The following is a 7500-nucleotide window of genomic DNA, read 5'->3' on the forward strand; positions in this document are numbered from 1 at the left end:
CCCCTCATGGGCATAGCCCGGGCGAGGCTAAGCTTCGCATATCGGACTTATTCTTGATATTAGTTGTTAAAACTGGATTAATATTTTATCTTTGTTATAAGAGAATATCCTCTCTAGTCATGTCATTCGCTGACGGTAAGCCTTAACAGACTATTCACGACTGTATACAGAGTTTGGCTGCTCTGAAATCAGCACGGAATTAACGAACTAAATACGGCGTTAGAAATACTGTTTGGCCAAGAAACATCATCTTGGGCTTTAAGGGTTAACCAAGATACGCGGTTTAGCCACGTCTCTATAATAACAGGAAACGTACTAGCGATAAACAACACAAAATACTTATGATAATGACAAAAATAAAAACGGGAATGTTGGTAATAATGATTTGAATAATAATGATAATGGGAGTCCGATGACAGAAATGATAATAATAATTAGTAATTATTATCATAATAATAAGAACAAGAATAAGAATATAAATGTTACAATAATGATAGCGACAATGATAATGATAATAATAATAATGATAAAAAATATAGATATTATTATTAATATTATTATTATTATTATCATTATTATTATTATTATTGTTATTATTATTATTATTATTATTATTATTATCCTTATTGTTAATAATGGTGGTATTATTATTATTATTATTATTATTATTATTATTATTATTATTGTTATTATTATTATTATTATTATTATTATTATTATTATTATTATTATTATTATTATTGTTATTATTATTACTACTACTACTACTATTGATATTATTGCTGTAATAATGATCAGAAATCGAGGTAACTGTATCTTTCATATTCATTGATAATTAACATTATTTTGTATGAACAAAGACATGAATGACGAAGGAACAGACAATATGTGATATATTGTACCTCATATCCTTCAAATAAAGGTCGGATTTCCTTCAGCTTAACAGAAAGAATTATTGAAAACTTGTTTCCATTACTTCGTATATAACTGTAAGCGTACATATAATTAATTCGTAGCGATTATAATGGTGAGACCTCTGACCTTGGTGTAACCATTTTGAATAATTAATTTAAGGATTTTACATATTTATGTGGATGCCTTATGTGGTATGACATGTTGACTCTCTTACACAAGGGTATTAAAAGTAAATATACATATGAATGTATATTTAAACATGAAAAAATAAACACGAAATGGTAAAAAAATAATAATAATAGAAATAAAAAATTAAAAAGCTGAATACATTTAATTGAGAGATATATGTATATTTTCCTTCTCTTGTGTAAATGGACCCGAGGCAATGACGTCAGAGGTGGAAGACAGGAAAGAAGAAGAGAGAAGGGAGAACAAGAGAGAAAGAAAGAGACGGAGAGAGGAGTTAAAGAGAAAGAAGAAAAAGGAGAGGAAGATAGATAGAGACAGAAAGAGAGGAGGGAAATAGAAAGAGATAAATAAAGAGAGAGAGAGAAGAAGAGAAAGAGAAAGGAGGGAGAGAGATGGGAATGAGTGAGAGAGAGTGAGGGAGGGAGGAGAGGAAGAGAAGGAAAGATAGAGAGAAATGGGCATGAGTGAGAGAGAGAAGGGGGAGGGGTATAGAGACTAGGATAGCGAGGGATTTGGAATAATAATCCTTCACACCTTAAGAAAAACGAGAGATCGTTCTAAGCTTTTGTGAGAAAGAGAGATTCACCTTTCTCCACAGGGCGACAAGAGTCTCACCCTAACTACAGGGATTCGGTATTATAGACGTGGGAAAGGAAGGGGGGGGGGGATGTGGAATGAAGGGGAAGGGGATCCCAGGAGAAAAGGGGGAAAGAGAGAGGAAGAAGGGAAGCTAAAAAATGAAGATGAGGCGGAATAATGGAGGGAGGTGGAGAAGGTGACAGGAAAAAGAGAGACATAGGAGTGTGGAAAGAGAGCAAGTGAGGTGAGGGAGCGAGGTAAGGGAAAGAGAGCGAGGTCGGAACAGAAAGTACTGAAGGACAAAGAAAAGAGGAGAAAAAGAGAGCAAAGGAGGGGAAGAGAGGAGGGCTTGGGGGGGTTAGTTCTTCGAGCTATAAGCAAGACGTATGGAGCCCCACCTATGATCTAGAGTTATGGCCGAGCTAATACAGGCCTACACTGATACTATAATGTACATAGGCTTAGCCGGTCGATGTAGGGGGAAGCGGGAGAGGGAGGAGCTACGGAAAGAGACAGGGAAATAGTAGAAGAGAATAAATGGCAAAAAAAGGAAGAAGAGTAAAGGAAAAAGGGGAAAAGTGAATTAGATAAGGAAGATGCGAGGGTATAGTATAAATGGATTATATAGCTAGATATTGTTCAAAACGTTAGAACAGGCTAGAGTTAGAACACAGTGAATGAAATTAATGTTAAAAAAAAAGAATTACTAAGATGAAAAGCAGGAAAAGGTCAAAGATAACGAAAATGTATAAAAAAAGAAAACATAATAATTGAAGAACAGACAAAACAAAATATTACAGGGAAAGAGAGAGAGAGAGAGAGAGAGAGAGAGAGAGAGAGAGAGAGAGAGAGAGAGAGAGAGAGAGAGAGAGAGAGAGAGAGAGAGAGAGAGAGAGAGAGAGAGAGAGAGAGAGAGAGAGAGAGAGAGAACATCAACACAAAAAATAAAGAGACCGAAAATAAAAACGAAGAACCAAAACAGAAAACTGGACTTGGAAGGAAAGGATGAGAACCACAATGATAATGGAAGGCTTGGTTGAGGTGCTGTCGGTCGGCATTCGTCAGGCAGTAACAGTAATACCCACAAGCTATTCAAGACCTCTAGTGTATTCCAGGATGACACTTACTGCAAGAATTCCTGTCGATAACATGAACGGTCAGGTACCGAACAAACACGCTGATATGTTTACTGTTCTTGTTATATATTTATGGGTTTCCTATTTATACGAGTGGATATCTGAGTGGATTTTTTTTTCTCTTTTTTATCTATTTATCCGTCTCTCTCTCTCTCTCTCTCTCTCTCTCTCTCTCTCTCTCTCTCTCTCTCTCTCTCTCTCTCTCTCTCTCCTCTCTCTCTCTCTTTCTCTTTCTCTCTGTCTGTCTGTCTGCCTCTCTCTCTCTCTCTCTCTCTCTCTCTCTCTCTCTCTCTCTCTCTCTCTCTCTCTCTCTCTCTCTCTCTCTCTCTCTCTCTCTCTCTCTCCACACATGTGTTTGTGAATACATATATTGACGTGTGTAGTTAGGTGCTATATGGTATATAAATACTGTCCCTTGAAGGCTATATGAAACACGCACACAAGTGCTCCTGTTTGTAAGGCCATACATATGTGCTTTTCTATGCTTATGTGTTTGAGTGTTTATGCTTGTGTGGGAATCTCGTATGAGTATTTGTGTTTATATGTGAATCACGCTGTATGAGTAGACGTATAATCCTTCCGTGCATGTAAATTATTATGAACCCTCTTTATTATATCTTCCGTAAATAAATCATGCCCCGCAATCAGAGCCGTTCGATCAAAATCAAACAATCACTCCTGTAACAACAAACACAAAACAAATATATAAGGTTGACACAAGTTGAGGAAGAGAAAGTTTTTCTCTCCAAGACCCTCACCCTCTATCAAGTGAAGGTTGAGAACGAGCGAAGGAAGGTATTTTTCTCACAGGATATGCAAGACTTCTTTTCCTCTAGAGACCTTGGGAATCTTATTTCAGATGGGTGTGTGTATGTGGGAGGAATGTGTATATGTGAGCGCGTGGGTAAAGGGAAGCGTGAGTGTATGACGGGGGTATGTAATTGTGTGCTGTATGTGTGTGTGTGTGTGTGTGTGTGTGTTTGTGTGTGAGGGAGGGAGAGACGAAGAAAGACAAACAGACGGACGAGTAGAGATGGGTGTAAGTGTGTGTGCGACAGAGAGAGAGTTGAGTATGTGTACTTCCATTTATGTGCTATGTGAGCAAGTCTCAACAATATGTTTCTGTTATTTTCATGGGTACCTAGCCTATGAGTTTTCATCCAACGATGTGTGAGGATCATCCAATTCCTATTACCTAAATCTTCTTATCATGTCTCTCCCTTCTTCTTATTTAAGTAGGAAGAGGGGATTATATGGAATTATTGACGAAAGGAAAGAAGGCGATGGTAAGACGAGAAATGAATTAAAATCACTGAGATTGGATCAGGTGATTCGTGAGCACGAATGATAATAAACAATAGAAAAAAAGTAAAACTGTAAGATGACGCAACATTTTCCCTCTTCGATCGATGCAACGACATAATTATCCCCTGTCCTGATGGTCGATAAGTAGTACCGCAAACCCAAGATTTCTACCCTTCCGAAACTCACGAGCACCAACCGGCCAAGATCTTCCAAAGGAAATGCATTGTTTACGTTACGTCGATAATGGTGCGAAGGCGTCATGAGGCCATTTCTTTCGAGTGCCATGCAATAATCTCCAAGTGCAAAGTACTCTCTTGAGTTTGCCAAAGAGTCGAGTTTAGCAATGAAGTGCGGGACAATCCTAAAGATGTTTATTGACGTAAATGACATGCGTGGGTACATACTTTCACGTGTGGGAGCGTGTGACTGAATCTGAATTTGGATATGATTTTCCTTTGTTCTTGAACATTTTTTGAACTGTTTTTGTAGAATCCTTTGGTTGGTATTATGGTAATTATGGTACAGAAAATATAGTTTGCTAGAGTCTATGATAATGTTAATTTATTTTAAATGTGTTATAAAACATTTCTAAAACAATTTCTTTACAGTAGCTTAGCTGTATGGCATATTAGTAATTGATTTATAATTATCCATTATTCTTTGGTATTAGAGTATAATACCCTCTATGAAACTCTGTTGCCTTAATATAGGTTATTAAACTTGTCTAGAAATACAGTACATTAAGATGCCATTTCAAATGAATTAGAAGCCTATTCTGACTCTATTACTATTATTATTGATATTGTTATTGCTGTTATTGTTCTTCTGCTTTAAGGCAGGTCACTTCATGAAGTAGTTAGAGCGCCAGTTTCTGCATATCTATTATTTACACGTCTATCCTAGGAGGGGGGGGGTGATGAAGGAAGACAGTAAGGGAAGGAGAAAGGAAGGGGGAGAAGAAGTGGGACTTAATGAAGAAAGGAGAAGGAGAAAAGAAGGAGACGGAGGCTTAAAGAGGAAAGGGAAATGGGGAAGGAAAAGCATAAGGGAAAAGGAGGGGGAGGAGTGAATCTAAGGGAAAGGTAAAGGGATAGAGGAAAGGAAAGGTAAGGGAAAGGGAAAAAAGGTGAAAGGAGGGGAGAGGTAGGAGGATGGATGAGGGGACTCAGAGAAAAAAGGGGGATGGGGTAGGGAGGGAGGAGGATAAAGTACCAAAGGGGGTGGGGGAGGTTTAGCAAAAGGGAAGTGGTATGGGGCAGATGTAGCTATTAAAGTGGGGGAGTTAATGAGTGTGGAAGAACGGGAAATGGTAATGGAGAGGGAGAGAGAAATGGAGAAAAAGAGGGAAAGGAAAAGGGAAAGATGAGGCGAGACGTAGGAGACCGGAGAATGAGGGATAGAGGAGGGCAGAAATACGTCTTAATCTTATTGCTCCATTGAATTTCACGAGCCGCGCTAGTAATAATAATTGAAATGATACTTATGATCATTTTATTATTGCCATTATTATTTTTATCAATAACAGCATTATTACTTTTATTATGATAACCATTACTATTTCATACTGGCATGAATAATGATACTACTATTAATTATAACAACAACAATAAAAATCATAATATCAATTATAATAATATTTATCACAATGATAATAATAATGACAATAATAGCAATAACAATAATGATATTTATAATATCATTATTAATAAAATTATGATTATAATAATAATGATAATAAGAACAGTAATGGAATCATTAATTATAATAACACTAATGATAATAACACTAACAATAATAACAACAGCAACAATAATAATGATAATAATAATAATAATAACAATAATAATAATAATAATATAAACACTAATAACAATAATAATCATAATAATAATAACAATTATTGTTGTTTTAGTGCTAGTAGTGATGATGATGATGATGGTAATGATGATGATGATGATGATGTTGACGATGGTAATTATAATAACGGTAGCAATATTATGGTAATAAAAGTTATGATGACGATGGTAATGATGACAATAAAAAATGATAATGATAATAGAAGTAATGATAATACTGATGAGGATAATGATAGTAACATTAATAAAACTGATGATGATGATAATTATGATAATGCTAAAAAATATTGCTAACAATAATAGTAGTAATTATAATAATAACAATAATTTCAAGATATTAAGATGATAATAACTTTAATGATGATAATATTATTATAGATTTCAAAAGTCAGTAAGAGCAATAATCTTCATGATGACAGAAAGGATCATGGTAGTGTTGAGAATAATGATTATAATGCCGATCACAACAGTAATTTATCTGAGTAATTAAGATTGTACACATAAGAGCAATATAGAAAATTACTACTAATAGCCATAATGTTTATGATAATAGTGATAGTAATCATAATAATGATAATGATAATAATAATAATGATGATGATGATGATGATGATGATGATGATGATGATGATGATGATGAGGATGAGGATGATGATGATTATGATGATGATGATGATGATAATGATGATGATGATGATGATGATGATGATGATGATGATGATGATGATGATGATGATAATGATGATGATTATGATGATGATGATGACAATTTTGATAATAATAAAAATATTGATAACAATAATGATATCAAAAATAATGAATATAACTATGATAATTGGTACTGTAATTGCCAAGTTTCAGAATCTGAAATAATCATTTTCTTCTTACTATGATGAATAATGTTAAAGAGTCGTAATGAAAAATCTCAGATTTTTTTTTTTTTTTTTTTTTTTTTTTTGCAAGAATTTATGGACAAAGATCTGCTATCGGAAAGAACTCGTTTTCAGGGAGCACCACCTGGCTGCCATGCAATTTACCTAAATTATTCTACTTTGAGAAAACGACGCGAGTGAGAGCGAAAGGGACAGACAGACAAACATGCATGCAGATAAATAGAAAAACACAGAGAACGGGGGATTTGAAACAGAAATCCGCAACGCGCTTCGATCATACTTCAAAATTTTGTGCATGGCGATCACATAATTTTGTTTTGTTGAGAGATTTAGTTTGGAAAATTCAGCGCCGAACATTCTCTGCATCAAGGCCATTGTAGTTCGACTGGGCCACCGAATGTAAATGTTTCCTCGGCATTTTTTTTTTTTTTTTTTTTTTTTTTTTTTAGGGAGATGAAGGGGAAGGTAGTGCTGTTGTTTTTTTCTTCAAAAATCTGCGTTTTGGTAAACGTTTACTGAGAGGCCTTTTTTTCATTGTTTCTTTTGATGTAAAATAACAAATTATTTCCCCTCGAATATGATTCACCATGATATAACTATACAGCTTTCCCTTTCTTCGATATTCAT

This window comes from Penaeus monodon, chromosome 16 (assembly GCF_015228065.2).
Source record: "Penaeus monodon isolate SGIC_2016 chromosome 16, NSTDA_Pmon_1, whole genome shotgun sequence".
Classification (NCBI taxonomy): domain Eukaryota; kingdom Metazoa; phylum Arthropoda; class Malacostraca; order Decapoda; family Penaeidae; genus Penaeus; species Penaeus monodon.